This window comes from Peromyscus eremicus, chromosome X (assembly GCF_949786415.1).
Source record: "Peromyscus eremicus chromosome X, PerEre_H2_v1, whole genome shotgun sequence".
Classification (NCBI taxonomy): domain Eukaryota; kingdom Metazoa; phylum Chordata; class Mammalia; order Rodentia; family Cricetidae; genus Peromyscus; species Peromyscus eremicus.
This window is the reverse complement of record NC_081439.1, coordinates 23,190,093-23,207,053: the sequence shown is the minus strand read 5'-3', so window position 1 is coordinate 23,207,053 and position 16,961 is coordinate 23,190,093. Positions and strand designations below refer to the sequence as shown.

The 16,961-nt window shown below is 42.3% G+C and overlaps 1 protein-coding gene and 1 pseudogene across 2 annotated transcripts in view; both read right to left on the bottom strand.

The window, feature by feature from the left end:
* The window catches only part of Egfl6 (EGF like domain multiple 6), a 66,980-nt gene that overhangs the window by 47,013 nt on the left and 3,006 nt on the right, over positions 1-16,961 (bottom strand). The gene's annotated exons all lie outside the window — the stretch shown is intronic.
* On the bottom strand, positions 3,118-3,824 carry LOC131899292 (iron-sulfur cluster assembly 1 homolog, mitochondrial-like; annotated as a pseudogene).

Sequence of the window (16,961 nt, the reverse complement as noted above, 5' to 3'; positions counted from 1 at the left end):
CTTTGATTTCTAGTTCATAATCTATGGGAAACAGATGCACTAGAGTACAGGACAGCCTGGTAGCTACCATTAAAATGCTTGGAGAAAGGGCTGTTTTCAGTGCTCGGTGCTGAACACAAGTCAGCGTGGGCTAGGCGAGTGCTCCACCACTGCATCCCCAGACCTGAGAAAGAGCTTTGACTGAGAAATATTGCAACTATGTGTCCTAATCAAATCTGTGTCTTGCTGACAAGTCTACAAGGGGTCATTACCTTGCTCTTGACCCACAGCGTAACTAACAGTGATCAAGGAAGACACTGTAGACTACTGAACATAAACTGTGTGAAGTAAAAAGCTGTTACTCCATACATGATGTCCTGAAACAGTTTCGATTTTAGCATTTAAAAAATTGAGATATGATTCATAAAATACAAAATACATTTCTTTCTTTTTTTTTTTTTTGGTTTTTCGAGACAGGGTTTCTCTGTGTAGTTTTGCGCCTTTCCTGGAACTCACTTTGGAGACCAGGCTGGCCTTGAACTCACAGAGATCCGCCTGCCTCTGCCTCCCGAGTGCTGGGATTAAAGGCGTGCGCCACCACCGCCCGGCTACAAAATACATTTCAATGTACGTGCTTCCAGCCAGTGGGTTTTGGTATTCTCATTATATTTTGCACATACCACCTAGTAATTAATTCCAAGACATTTCCATCACCCCCCAAAAGGAACAATTATTCCTAACTCCTCCTCTACATGTCAATGTAATGTCCTTGTAACCATAAATCTATCTTTAATCTATGCATTTGCCTTTTCTGGATATTTCATATAAACAGAAACACACAATACATAGTTTTGTGTGTCTAGCTTCTTTAACTTCAGGTTGTAGCACGTAATAATCCTTTACTCCTTTTTATTGCAGAGTGATACATCATTGTACGGATATACTGTGGTTTATTGTTTACTCACACAACAATTGATGGACATTTGAGATTTTTTTTACCTTTAGCTATTATGAATAATGTTGCTATGAGCATTGGTATACAAGTTTCATATTTCTTGGTTATACAGTTAAGAGTGTAATTGCTGCAATATTAAATATATTGATATTGAATATATTGAAATCTTAATTCTGATGTAGAATCATTTGGAGGTGTGGCCTATGGGAGGCAATTAGATAATAAGGATGAAGTCCACATAAATGGTATTAGTGCCCTTATAAGAAGAGGCAAGAGAACCAGCTCACTTGAGAAGTCCACACCTGGAAGAGAACCCTCGCCTGAATGCAACTGTGCTGTCACCTTACTCTTGGATTTACAGCTTCCTAAACTAAGACTTCGGATGGACCGAAGTCAGCCACATGCAGTGAGGGAAGGAAGACTACGGGGAGTGGAAAGAAAATGAGATAAGAGAGCTGTGTCTGTGCTCTTGGAACCCGGAAGGTTAGCATACACAGAGAGAAAGGGGAGCGGCTTGGTGTAGGAAGAGCATTAATGGTAGGCAAAAATCCTGTCGTCCAGCGAGGGCTCTGAGGTTTTATGTCCTAATGGCAACAGCACAGCTGTGAAGGGAAGCAAGAGGGTTATTTGACAGAATTTTCTTTTAGCCAGGTAAAGGTGATGCACGCCTCTGATCTCAGCGCTTGGAAGGTGGTAACAGCCTTCCTTTTGAGCCACTAGCCAGCTCACAAATCATGACACGAAGACTTCTTATTAGTTATGAATGCTCGGCCTTAGGTTAGGCTTGTCCCACTGGCTCTTATAAATTAATCTAACCTGTTTCTCTTCATCTACATTTCACCTTGGGGCTTTTTGTTTTGTTTTGTTTTGTTTTTTTTTTTTAGATCACAAGGAGTTGTATTTTTTAATTGATACTCAATTTCTATATACAATATTGCACAAATTAAAGATGTATCAACAATTCTATTTATGATACAAACTCATCAACAATCATAAAACTACAAGTCGGTGCATTTTGGTGGTAGGTACTTTAGTAACAGCGCAAATATTAAACTCAGCTACTTCATGAAAATCAGCCTCCCACAAAAGAACTCACAGGTTACTTAAGATGTCAAACACAAGTCAAGTCAAGATCACTTTGAAGAAAAACTTGGGATCCAGGTGTGGTAGCACATGTCTCAGAAAGCTGAAGCAGGCAGGTGGAGAAATCATGACTCAAAAAACTGGTAATAAAAATGCTAAACATTCAGCAATTTCATTTAGGAACCAGAAAGTATATGCATATTGGGAACTCTAAGAAGACACCTCCATGTTCTGCTCCACAGGTCCTGTGCTCCAAGAGTAATTCCACTGCTGCAGGATCTCTGTAAGAAACTATTGTTTCAAAGTCCTAAATAAACAAGTTGGCAATTCATACAAAAGGGTTTAACTAAGACTTTTCCATTCAAAAGAAAACTAATGCAATCTCCATAAATTAAGAAAGTCTTATGAAAATGCTGCCCAGGCATGGAAGCCAGGCCAGCACTCACCTCCACTGACTGTCTCATACAGCACTGGTGACAACTGTGAGGAAGGGAGAGCGGGGTACAGTCCTAGCTCTTCTAACCTGTACTCGGATCTAGTCTTCATACACACAGTTAGGTGCTGTGAGCTACTAGCTGGCTGCTTGTCACAAGAGCTTCCAATTGAAAGGTCTAAGCAAACCATCTTAAAGCACGCCCTAGGGGATGGACTGAGACCAGGCCTGGCAGCCCCACCTTCTGACACCATCACTTAGAAGTCTGGAACTGTTGAGTGGGCAAATGAAGCATCCGATAATCATATTTCTAATAAAAATGCAAAAGGCCATGGCAAATGTGGGAGGGAAGTGGGGTACCACTATGCTGTTACCCACTGTTGTCCTGACTGTGAGATTAGGAGTTGGCAAAAGGTTGAGAAAGGACCCAGCATGCATAGTCTCAAGCCATTCACTAGGATCTATGGAGGCACACCTGTTATCTGTTTCCTCAGCTCCCAGCAAAGCAATGGCCACGAAGCTGGTTCTAGCACAAACGCTACAGTGTTAAGAGCAGGGTAAGAGTTTCCTGTGCAGAACAGATGACCCAAAGAAACCAATGGGTTCTCAGTTTCTGTGCTTTGCAGACAATACAGATACCAAGTTTTTAGGACTCAGCGCACTGGCTTGATTTCCAAAACGCATCACTTTATTTTTCCCCATGAGCTGGCCACACCTTATAAACTCTGAGCACCTGACAATCACATGATCTCTTCAGTGAGCTCCCAGGTAGATCCCGGCTCTCCCGGAGCTTGGAGTCCTGAGGTTTCAAATGTTAAAGCTTTCACCACAGCCACAAGTCCCTTTGATGTTGGGGTTATTGAAAACAAACTCACTGGATAGTTTGTTTTCCACACGGTCCATTTCTGATCCTAAAAGTGTTAACTGTGCTTTCTTTTCCATGAACACTCTGACTCCATCTTGAATAACTTCATCAGAATCTCCTTTTGTCTTTGTATACTCTAGGGTGTAAGAGAGGCCATTACAGCCCCTGGTTCGCACACCAACTTTCAGACCCACATGCTCTGGCTTGTCTTTTTTTTTTTTTTTTTTTTTTTGGTTTTTCAAGACAGGTTTTCTCTGTGTAGCTTTGTGCCTTTCCTGGAACTCACTTTGGAGACCAGGCTGGCTTCAAACTCACAGAGATCTGCCTGGCTCTGCCTCCCGAGTGCTGGGATTAAAGGAGTGCGCCACCACCCGGCGCTCTGGCTTGTCTTTAAGAAGCTGTTTTATCTTGTTCACAGCTGAGGGGGTCAGTGTGAGCGCAGCCCGCGTGGCCTGCAGCTACCTCTTGCTCACCGCCCGCACTGTGGCATGGACCAATGACGCCGACATGTCCATGTCACTGTGCGATAGCTCAGTCTCTCTTCATGGACACGGCTGGCGCCCGCCGTGCAACTTTTTACATTTCTTTCATTTTGTATGTCTTACTTTTCTTCCATTGTTTGGCTAGCTGGTGGCTGCCTGACTGGCTGGCCCCTGGCATCTTCCTCTCTTTCTCCCTCATTCTCTTTTCTCTCCCTCTCTCCCTCCCCCTATCTCTCTCACCTAGATTTCTCCTTCTCCTTATTCTCTCTGCCCACCAGCCCCACCTATCCCTCTACTGTTTAGCTATTGGCCATTTAGCTTTTTATTAGACCAAGTGCCTTAGGCAGGCAAAGCAACACATCTTTACATAGTTAAACAAATGCAGCATAAACAAATGTAACCTATCTTCACATCATTAAGGGAATGCAGCATAAACAAATGTAACACATATTTACATAGTTAAAGTAATATTCCACAACAGGAGATGGAGGCAGCAGAATCAGGAATCAACATCATCCTTAGATACACAGTGAATTCAAGGTCATCCTGAGTGTCCTGGATAGTTTTATGTCAACTTGACACAAGCTAGAGTCATTTGAAAGGAGGGAACCTCAACTGAGAAAATGCCTCCATAAGATCTGGAAGGAAGATAATAAGCAGCACCCCTAGATGGCCTCTGTATCAGCTTTTGCCTCCAGATTTCCACCCTTCTTGAGTTCCTGTCTTGATTTCTTTCAATGAGGAACAGTGATGTGGAGGTGTAAGCCAAATAAACCCTTTCCTCCTCAACTTGCTTTATGGTTATGTTGTTTCATCACAGCAACAGTAACCCTAATGAAGACATTGGGATACAGCAGACATTTTCTAAGACCAAAACCCAAGACCAAGCAAACAAGCAAAATACAAAAGGAAGTTCTAGGAAGATGGCAACCACGATGACCTGAGTTAGGATTTATTTAAAAAAAGGCAGGAGTGGTGGTGCACACCAGTAACATACCAGTAATTTCCAGCACTGGCAGGCAGAGATAGGTGGATCTCTGGAGCTAGCCAGCCCAGCTAGTCTAGCTCATTTGATGAACATACAAGTTCAGTGAGACACCTGGTCTCAAAAAAATAAGATGAATGACAGTTACTTCTGACTCCCACTCTTATGCATGTGCACCTGCACGCACACACATACACTTGATTTTCCTTTAGAAAAACATTCTCATGGCAGTAATCTGGAGAATGTACTAGAGGGAGGGTGGAAGAATCAGAAGTATCAGTTGGCTCAGAAGACAAATTATGGTTCCTTGGAGTATAGCAGTAGAGGTAGGAGTTGGGAGGAGTAGATGGCATTTTGATTAGAATATTCATCCATTCATTCTTTCATTTATTCACTCAACTATTATATTGAGTTCCTACAATGTATTAGGCACCAGGTTAGTTTCAAAAGCAGTGGTTCTCAACCTGTGGGTTGTATCCTCTGTGGGGGGTTGAACAACCCTTTCACACGGGTCACCTAAGACCATCGGAAAACAGATATTTATATTACTATTCATAACTAGCAAAATTATAGTTATGAAGTAGCAACAAAAGGAATCTTATGGTTGGGGGTCACCACAACATGAGGAACTGTATTAAGGGGTCACAGCGTAAGAAGATTGAGAACTGCTGGTCTCTAAAGAAACCAGATATCTGCCTTCACAGGCCTGTTATTCTCCTTAGTTGTGTGTAGAGTGTGAGAAGCATGCACATCAGGAGGATAGCAGCACCATGTTTCTGGAATGGAAAATATGGATGGAGAACCTTGTTAGTGAGCAGGAGAAATGACGAGTTGTAAGATTCTGAAGGCTCATTAAGCAAAAATCTTAGAGGAGATATTGAGTAGAAAGCTGGATATTTGGGCTCAATATCTAGGAAACATCACTGGATTTGGGAAACATCTATAGGTAGATCTTCCTGAAGCTGAGGGAGGAGATATAGAGTATGAAAAGGAGACTTAGGGCAGAGCTCCAAGGAAACTAGCACATAAGAGATGGGACAAGGAGGAGGAAGGAAGGTTCAGGAAGATGGAGGCAATCCTTATAGGATAACAGGTATGATGGATTTAATATGAAATGCCCCACATAGGCTCAGGTGTCTGAACACTTGGTCCTACGTTGGTAGCACTATTTTGGGAAGTTGTGGAACCTTTAGGAGGTAGACCCTTGCTTGAGGAAGTGAGACACTACAGGACAGGCATCAAGGGCTAGAACACCATCTGGCTCTTTGTGGTCCAGCTCTGCTATACACTCCTGATACCATGAATGGAGCCAGTCACTATGGCTTCCCCATGATGGACTGTATTCTATTCAACCATGAGCCCAAATCAATAAATCTCTCCTACCTTAAGCTGGTTCTGTTGGGCATTTTGTCACAGTAATGAGAAAGGTAACTAACACACCATGTCAGTACAGGAAAGCTAAATGAGGAAAGAGAGTAGGAGCAGCAGCTGAATGGTGAGAGACTGATTAATCTGATGATTTGCATTATGGCTTCCATCCTGGGTTTGGTTATTGGTCCTATATATATTAGCTTTCTGACCTTCAGAAGTTACTTCACCTTTTTATTCCTCAGTTATCTCATTTCTGAAATGTATGTAAGGAAATTACCTCATGGGTATTTATGTTAATAAAACTACTTTGAACTGTGAGTAACAGTTAATACTCCCCAACTGATGGCCTATTATTAGCACTAACTGTGGGACTAGCTGTAGGGGGATTTTTCTGTACTGCCAGTCAGCTTCCAAATAATGACGTGGAGACTCATTAACTGTGAAAGCTTGGCCAATAGCTTAGGCTTGTTTCTAACTAGCTGTTATAACTTAAATTAACTCATTTCTATTAATCTATGTGCTGACCTGAGGTTCATTTACCTCATCTATGTACTGATCATCCTGCTTTCCTGTTTCCTTTGTCTCTCCTTGTGTCTCTGCCCTTCTTCCCATTGTCTTCTGTGCTTGGAAAACCTGCCTAGCTATTGGCTGTCCAGCTTTTTACTAAGCCAATCAGAGTGACATCTTCACAATGTACAAAAAAGATTATTCCACAACAATTAACATTAGCCCTGCCTTCATCGGGGGAAGTTGTGGCCTTGCTTAAATGTGATAATAGATTTTTAAGAGCAGAACAATTGAAGTCCTTTGCCAACTATGTCTGTGCAGTTAGAAGTCTTCAAAGTGCATTCTTATGGTTGCCATCATTTCCATATAATTTAGTTTTGTATATTTGTAGAATGAGTTTTCATTATAATGGGGCATTTATAGAATTTTACCTTAGAGAAAGTGACCTTATATATCACCCAATTTCAACTTATCATTTTATACATAAAGAAACAAAGGCCAAGAACGGCTAGCCAGAGGAGAGCATATTTCATGAAATTATTCATCTATCTCTTTTGTAGTTGTTTCTTCAATGTTGGAGGGAGGGATGGGTATAACAAGACTCATGTGGTTCCTCATTGAGGTTTTATAAGCAGTCAATAATCTCTGAAAGAGAGAGGACTGTTTAGTGGAGCTGCTTGAAAGTTGTGAGCCAGCAACATGCTAAGGTGGGCCTTCTGGTGGTGTGGCTGCCAGAGTCAATCACATTCTTGTCAGTAACTCTAAATGCTGGATTCAGAATTATTTCTTTAATTTGCCATTGCCCTTTTTATCTAGGAACTAACTGAAATAGACTCCCCAGGAAAAGTCATGCCATACCTTCCACCTGCCCATTTCCCTACACAAAATGTTAGGGACTTAGACAGCAGGAATTGTACTAGGCACCGAGACTTTCAAGGGTTATACAAGAACAAAGAACTTAGAGCCTATTGGCAACAATGGACAAGTACAACAATAGTACTCTAGTACATGAGCTATACTAAAGAGGAGAGTTCTCAGCAGCTAGGAGAATATATAGGAAGTATTTGGTTAGTATGAGTGAGTAAGGTTTTCTGGAGGAAATGAGGCTCAATATGAAGACTTAGTTAGTCCAGTGAAGTGGGAATGAGGCTGGGGGAAGGAAGATGTTTCAGGAAGAGAGAATAGCTTATGCCAAGGATGCAGCTCCTAAGATCATGAGGGCTGGCAAATTTAAGCCTAGACAAAAGCACGCCTTTAGAGTGGGAGAAGATGAAGGGGAGCTAGGAGGGACGGTGATAGAGGAGGGGCAGAGAGATAAGCAGGAGCCCGAAAGAAAATGCTCATGACAAACATTTTGTTGATGCTGAAAGCTCCAGAGAGTTCTAGAAAGGTTTTAAACAGTGAAAAACAGTAATGATTTTGCAGTAGAAGTGTGGGGATTTCAATAAGTTCCAGTCATTTCTGCAATGGTTAGATATTAAGTAAAACAAAAACAGATAGAAATTTGTTTCAATATGTTCTATTTTAAACACCTAATTAGAAACCAGTACAGGGTCTCTGGTACAGGTGGCCAAGCCTATTTTCTATGTATAAGTCAAAGTCAATTAGTCTGGGTTGGAAATAATACCACCTGGGGATAAGGAGTTAGAGGAGTTACCAGAAGATGCCATTCACATGCTGTTTGCACATTTACAAAGTTCCTCAGGAAAAAAAAATGCTTTCTCAAGCTTTATTGCTTTCGCATGCCTGACCAGGTACACTGGGGAACCCAAGAAGTCTGGGTGATATTAATTTGTTCCACATCATCATTTTGATGATTAAGTGTCACTCATAAAATGCTCCAAAGTGCTAATGGCTAACACTTGGGCCATCAAAATCTTGTGAACAAATCAAGATTCCTTCCCCACTACAAAAGATACCTTCCCCATCACAAATGCAGCTTAGTAGTTCAACTCTGTTGGAAGATTGTAACCTTAGACCCAGGCACAGTGACCCAGGGCTGGAAGCTCTGGAAGCCTAAGTAGGATGAGCATGAGTTTGAAGCTAGCCTGGGCTCTAGAGCGAGTTTCAGAACAGTCTGGACTAGGCAGGGAGACATTGTCTAAAAAACAAAGAAATTTAGGGCTGGGGATAATGGCTCAGTGGTGAAGAGCACTAGCTGCTCTTGCAGAGGACCCAGATTCAGTTCCCAGCACCCACATGGCAGATCATACTAACTGTAATCCCAGTTCTAGAGGATCTGATGCCCTCTTCTGACCACTGCGGGAACCAGGTACTTAGGTGGTGTATACACATACATTCAGACAGAAGACTCATACAATCAATCAATCAATCAATCAATCAATCAATCTTTAAAAAATCTAGTCTTACTTTCACTTATTTAAAAATGCAGATGAGGAACTGAGGATATGGATCGGTAGGTGAAATGCTTGAGGTTCAGAGAGTTGGATCACTAGATCCTAAGTAGAAAGACAGGCAGATATGGTGGTTGCCTGGGATCCCAGCACTTGAGACACAGAGAGAGGGCATTCCCAGGGTAAGCTCAATAGCCGGACTACCCAGACTTGGCAAGCTCTGGGTTCATCAAGAAACCTTGCCTCAATAATAGCACCCACACTCATACTCAGCCAAGTGCCCTGACACACGAAACCATGCATACACACATGAATGCACACCACATATATACAAATGTAAAATGCAAATGACAGTTTCTTAAGAATTCACTCACGATTGAGAAATACATAACAGATCCTGATATTCAGACAGCAATACAAATCAAAGCACAATAGTTTGTCCAGTGGCTACTCCATGAATAATAGTGTTATGTCCTCTGCACATGTCCTAAAGGAGACCTGATGTCTTGAAGGAGTACTCTAGGAAAAACCATCATAGGACGTAAAATACATCAGAGGAAAATGAGTCAATAAATTAGCAACATGCCTTGTAATTAGTAAGTGTGAGGTCTGTGCCTTCACCAAGATTGGAGAATATGCTTCAAAGGGCCAGCCACAACTGCGATTTTACTGGTTTAATCATCGTATTCTATATCTGGCCATGAAAGTGGAAAAAAAATCATTTAAAGAGGGAAAAGTGTTAGTAGATACAATTGCTAATAATTAACTTGCTGATGTGTAGATGCCATAGGAAATTGATTTATTACACCAAGAATCCAGTTCTGTGTTCTGTGTTGCCACTTTTGAAAATGTACATGTGCATCTATTTGAAATTACAGAAAGAAAGAAAGTTAATTATTCAACTATTTATATTTAAGTGGAAACAATACGGTCTGGGGGAAGGAAGGAATCCAGGACAGGCAGGCATGGCATGCATGATGATAGCACAGTGCATAGCTTGGAAAAATGAAATTCAGAGTGCTCAGAAAAAAAGCTTAATTTACTCTCCCCGATGTTGAATGGTATTTCAAGTCAATATTGGCGAATGACTTGAATTATTTTCCCAGCATCCTCTCCTCCTTGCCCTGTGCTTTAAACCCATGGCCAGTCTAACTGATCCATCATTAATTCAATAATTCTTCTACTTGAATACTGAATACCTAGGTGTAGCACAAATCTTAAAAGGTCTTATTAATAAAAACAAACCTGGAGCTGGGTATTGGGGTGAATGCTGGAAGATTAGAGAAGCAAACAAGCCACAGCCACCTCACCTTGCCAATTCCTCAGCTGATCCTGTTTCCTCAGACTGGAAGCCTCTGTGTCCTCATCTGAATGGCTCTCAGCTGAACTGCTGCTCAAAAACCTGAAAGCTTAACCAGGCTAGTTCCTGGTTTTCACACATTATATACCTTTCTGCTTTCTGCCATCACTTTCTGGGATTAAAGGCTCACTTCCTAGGATTAAAGGCGTGAGTCACCATGCCTGGCTGTTTCCAGTGTGGCTTTAAACTCACAGAGATCCGGATGGATCTCTGCCTCCCAAGTGATAGGATTAAAGGTATGTGCCACCATTTTCTCACCTCTATATCTAGTGGCTGTTCTGTTTTCAGACTCCAGATAAGTTTACTAGGGTGCACAATATTTTGGGGAACACAATACTACCACACCTACGTGTATTGAAGGTAATGAAATCAATCTCCCCCCTCCCCGTGTGTGTGTGTGTGTGTGTGTGTGTGTGTGTGTGTGTGTGTGTCTGTGTGTGTGTCTGTGTCTGTGTCTGTGTCTGTGCTTATCTGTGCAGGTACCTTTTGAAGTCAGAGTTTGGCACTGAGATGTCTTCCTCATTTGCTTTTCTTTCTTATTTTTTTGAGACAAGGTCTCTCACTGAACCTAGTGTTCCCCATTTTTACTAAACTGCCTGACCAGTGAGCCCAAGGGATCCACCTGTCTTCCCTACCCTGCTCCCAGCACTGGGGTTATAAGCATGTACCACTATGCTCAGCTTTTTGTATGTGGGTGCCAGGAATCTGAACTCAGGCCCTCATGCTTGTATAGAAAGCATTTTACCCAGAAATTGCCACTCTGTACATTTAAAATGTCTGAATATCCATGACTTCATATGTTTCTACCTTGGGAAGCCTGGATGGGCATGCCACTGGCCCCATCCTCTGTCCATCCATCCCTCTACTTCTCCCTTTCCTTACTTCTCCATCTCTCTCTTTTCCTAAACGATCTTTATCAGATATAAGACCCAGAGGACCCAGGGAATCCAGTCTTGAGGCAGGGGAATGTCAACATAGCTGATCAAGTCTTGGTGGAGAGCAGGCTTGAAGCAGAGAGAGTTTGAGCTAAATGTTGACTTGCCCAGAATTCCTTTAATGCATTATACACATTGCTGTCTACATTGATCAAATTAATCAGAAAATCACTGTCTCCACAGCTGGAGTCAATTTAGAAACATTCCAAGGATTGTGTAAGTAGTATAGTATTTCTGCACAGGATTCCTTATTTTCTGCAAAAATAGAAGGTGCCAGGATCTTTTGTGTGCTTGCTACTGATGAGTTTCCAGAAAACATCATAAAACTCTCCAAGACAAATTGAGAAGTTAAATTTCTTTTGCTGCTGTTTAAATACATTTAAATACTGTTCTATAAATAAAAGTTTTTCTAAATAAGGATAACTAGGGCAAGCAATGGGGTATTTCTTTTTTAAGATTTATTTTATTTTTAATGATGTATATGTGTGTGTCTGTGTGTATATGTACACATGAATATAAAACCTGCAGAGGCCAAAAGAGAGTATTGGATCCCTTGGAGCTAGAGTTACAGACAGTTTTGATCTATACATGTGGGTGCTAGGATCCAAACTGGGGTCCTCTGCAAGAGTAGTATATATTCTTAACTGCCGGGCCATCTCTCTAGCCCCCATGGGAGTATTTTTGTTATTGATTTTTAAAAATTATTTACCCAGTATGGCAAGGTCATTCATTGTATATAATTGGTTAAATTAACTTTGAATTCTCATCCATCTTTGTGTTTGTATTTGTACATTCACATGTGAACATGTGTGTGCACAAATCTGCGTGTGCATGTGGAGGCTAGAGGACAATCTTAGGTGTCATTCTTCAGGATCTGTCTACCTTATTTGTTTGGGACAGGGTACCCCATTAGCCTGTAGTTTTCTAGTTACTAGCTGGCTGGCTGATGAGGCCCAGGAGTCCGCATGACTCTGCCTTTCCTGCACTGGGATGACAAGCGTGGACCACTAAACTCAGCTTTTAAACTGTGGGTTCTGGAGACTAAACACAGGTCTTCCCGCCTTCAGGAAGGCAAGTACTTTAACCACTCAGCCATCTCCCGAGCCCTGAGTTCTCACCCATCCTTAAGAGACAGAGTGAAAGTTCGGGTTACCCCAAGCCATACCACTCTCCAGATATATAGAGGTTTAAGAGCAAGAGCTCACCATGCTGGGGATCGAACTCAGGTTGTCAGGCTTGGCACCAGGTACCCTTACCCACTGAGCCATCTCGTTGGCCCTGAAGTCACACTTTGAAGTCAAGTACACAGATATGGGATTGAAACCACTAGGAGTAGAACAATCACCTAGGGAGAGTGTAGATCGGGAAATCCAGAACTTTGCTTCTCACAGAAGGGAGCCTGGTAAAGAAGGCAGAGGAGCAAACTGCACAGGGGAAAACAAATCAGAATGGATGGGGAGGGCGTTATCAGCTGTGTCTGCAGAGACTTTTGATATTCTTTCTTGCAAAAGATGAAGCTTGCTTTCCCTGCTGTCATGGATGGCTTCTAATGAACTTCTAATTAACTGCGGGAGTGATGAAGGATAATTTCCAGGATGAAGACACCAAAGGTGCTGTGGCTTCTTTCTTGTTCCTTCCCTTGTATCAGAAACTCTGGGGCGGGGTGTGTGTGTGTGTGTGTGTGTGTGTGTGTGTGTGTGTGTGTGTGTTGTGTGTCAGCGGACACACTGTAAAGACAGTCAAGCCACTTTAATAGAGGAGTGTCCACATGGAAAGGATCTGAGGCTTCCAGCCAACCACCATGAAAGAAAGTGTGCCATCTTGGAAGCAGATCCTCTAGACAATGTGAAGCTTGCTGATGATAGTGGCATTTAGCCAAAGCTTGACTACAAACTTGTGTCAAGCCTACCTTCCTGCTGTGAACCTAACGTTGTTCTCAATAAAATAAAGTCCATAAAAAAAAAACAAGCCCAATCCCTAGGCAGCTGAGCTGCTTGGAGTTCTCCATCTACAGAAACTGTGTGAGACAAGAAAATTGTTTTAATTAGAAGTTTTGAAGCATTTTGTAGTTCAGTAACAGATAGCAAGGAGACGTGGCCAGCAACCGAGCACAACGAATACAGAAGAGCAGGCTGAAAATATCTGCAAAGGTGTTTACTGCTTTTGGCGTATTGAATTCTAATCATGCACTCATCAAATCCAAGATGCCAAGGATTATGAGTGCACTGCTGTTGCATACATTAGGAAAGAGGAAAAATGCTTAGGATTAAACTATGGCTCATTACCATAATGATAATCCTGAGCAGTTTTGTCATGATTTGGGGCATGAATTAGTCACAACTGGGTTTGATTTAAAAACTGCAGAGCCTGCAATGGCCTACTTCACTCTTTTTAACTCTTGGAATCAAGTCCAAGCTCATTACCTTGGCATCCTAGCTTCCTTGCAGCCTGGCTCCAGCCAACCTTCTTTGGTTCTTGGTAGGTACTGTGGTTTCATGATGACCAGTCTACCCTTTGTACCTGGGGCTGTCTCCCTTCCACCTTCTTCTTTTGCAGGCACATATCCATCCATTTATTACCTTATTTCCATGCAAAACGACCATCAATTAAACACTGACGGACTTGCTTTCTCCTACATTTTATAGGTGATGGACACACATTCATCCATAAGGATAGTTCAAATGCCATGCCCTGTTTTCAGTTTTCCCTGGCTCTTTCAGACTCAATTTCTTTCTCATCTATATTCTATGGAATACTTTTCTTTCTTTCCTTTCCTTCCTTCCCCCTCCTCCTCCTCCTCCTCCTCCTCCTCCTCCTCCTCCTCCTCCTCCTCCTCCTCCTTAAACAGAGGGTCTCATGTATCCAAGGCTGGCTATGCAACTGAAGATGATCTTGAACTCCCGATCCTCCTGCCTTCACCTCCTGAGTGCTAGGATTCCAGGTTTTTAATACCACACCCAGTTAATGTGGTGCTGAGGCTCCAACCCAGGGTTTTGTGTGTGCTAGGCAAGCACCCTATCAACCGAGCTACATCCCCAAACCGTGAAAAAAAATTATTTTCTGAGACAGGATTTCTCTGTGTAACAGTCCTGGCCATCCTGGAACTCACTCTGTAAACCAGGCCGGCCTCAAACTCATAGAGATCCACCTGCCTCTGCCTCCTGAGTGCTGGAATTAAAGGCGTGTGCCACAACTGCCCAGCTGAAATTTATTTTTTAAATTACGTTTTTATTTTTGGGGGATTGCAATATAATAATATCATTTCTGATTTCCCTTTCCTCCCTTTCAGTCCTCCCACATGTCACTACTTGCTCTCTTTTAAATTCAGGGCCTCTCTTTTCATTAGTTGTTGTTATATGCATATATGTATATATGTATATTCATACATATAATTTTGTATATTGTGTACACACAATGTAAATAAATGGTATAATATATACACATCTGTTCCTCTGAAACTGTTTACTTATTGTTTATGTGCAAGAAACATTATTTGCCTTTTCATCCCTTTTCCTTGGTCTTTTTTTTTTTTTTTTTTTTTTTTAGATGTATTTGGTCTCTTCGGGCTGACAAAGAAACAAAGACATTTTTTTTTCTGGCCCTACCAAGTGCTCTAGTGGGGGTGGTAGACAGATATGTATCTCTGGCATTCAGGAGAATGTTTGAGCATGCCAGTGTTCAGTTAATGTTGTCGAATTGGACCAAATTAATTTTAACTCCTTCTGGAATTTGTCTTCATCATTACAATCTGGAGATTTAAAACAGTTACTCTCTGTGTGGTATATATGTGTATATGTGTTTACATGTGTGGAGGCCAGAAGTCAATGGTGGATGGCTTCTTCTGTATATTATATATATTTTGGTTTTTCGAGACAGGGTTTCTCTGTGTAGCTTTGCGCCTTTCCTGGGACTCACTTGGTAGCCCAGGCTGGCCTCGAACTCACAGAGATCTGCCTGCCTCTGCCTCCCGAGTGCTGGGATTAAAGGCGTGCCCCACCACCGCCCGGCAATATCTATATATTTTTAAAGACAGAGTCTTTCACTAAACCTGGAAGTCACAGATTCAGCTAGGCTGGCTGACCAGCAAGTCCAGGAGATCCTTTCTTTCCAGCCTCTCCAGTGTTGGGATTACAAACACGCACCACTGTACCCCAGCTTTTATGAGGATGCTGGGGGGCCAACTCAGGTCCTAATGTTTGTGCAGCAAACACTTTACCCCCTGAGCCATGTCCCCAGCCCTAAAACATTTTAGTTATCGAAACCAATACACTGGGACCTGGTAAATTAGCTAACAGAACTAGTCAGTACTACTGATCCTTTTGGACAAAACCTGTATGTGGTAGAAAGATGTAACTATTTGTGGGTGACACCATGAACGTGAAAGCTGACATTTGTTTACGGTGAGATTCTGAGTGAGTCAACCCCAGATCCTTTTATAATTCGGTTTACCATAAAACCCATATCACCTTAGGGCACCTGTCTGCTTTGCTTCCTTTGCCTCCAGAAGGGTTTGTGTTCTAGAAGTTGTTAGCGGAGATCATGATCCTAAGAGGTTTCCTGTCCCACCAGCTCAGTGACAAGCGGGTGTATCACTCTACACAGAGAGCTTCCTGTACTCTTTGTCCCCCCTGAACTTTAAACTTAGTGATATTGCGTGTGTGTCTGTATGTGAACGATTCGTGTGGGGGCACCTTACCGTGGTGTGGGTGTGGGGATCAGAGGACAACTCTGTGGAGTTGTTTCTCCCCTTCCACATTTATGTGGGCTTTGGGGATTGAACTCAGGTCCAGAGGCTTGCACAGCAAGTGCTTTTACCTGCTGAGCCCAGCTCACTAGAGCCCAGCCTCATTTCTTGACACTCAAGAACTTTTTCTGTTTCTATTTTTGTCATTGTCCTTCCTTTCCTGTAGTATCCTTTTCTATTGTCCTTTCCCTCTTCCCTTCTGGAGCATCCCAGGGGTACCTCCCTGCTTCCTGCACTGACATTGCTCCCGAGAGAAGATGGTGGGAATATTGGGAGGATGAGAAATTTGTCTTACACAACTCCCTAGATCATGATGAAGAGACTTTACAAGTGTGGTCAAAGCATTTTGAGATTTTCCTGGATTATCCACATGGGCTTCCTACAATCACAGAGGGTTTTCCTAATAGGAGGGAGACAAAAAAGAGAGAAGGCAAGGTGATACAGGGGGAAAAGATGGGAATTCTTTTCACCAGCCAAGAAGCTCAAAGAACAAGGGGTAGATTCTCCTTTGGAGCCTCTAGAAAGGACTAGCGCTCCCAAGGCCACCATTGTAGCCCTGTAATACTCATTTTGATCTTCTGGCTTCCAGAAGTGTAAGGCGATACATCTCAAGTTTGCGGGTTAGTTATATTGGAGACACTTCCCTACTAGGGTTCTGAGAAGTTTCAACTCTCTGTGTAACCTGTGGTTAGCAGGAAGCAGGCCCCTTGGTGTGAACCCAGATGTCCCTTCCTCTCACACATTACTTTTACTTGAATTAAATTGGGGAAAGATGTGTAACAGAAATATATTCCAAGTAGAAATTTGCTTCCAAGAATAGCAATGTTAATAATATATTCATCTTATGTGCCCAAAGGACTGGAGTGTTGGAGCTAGAGTTCTAAGCAAATCTTTTTGACCAGGATTGC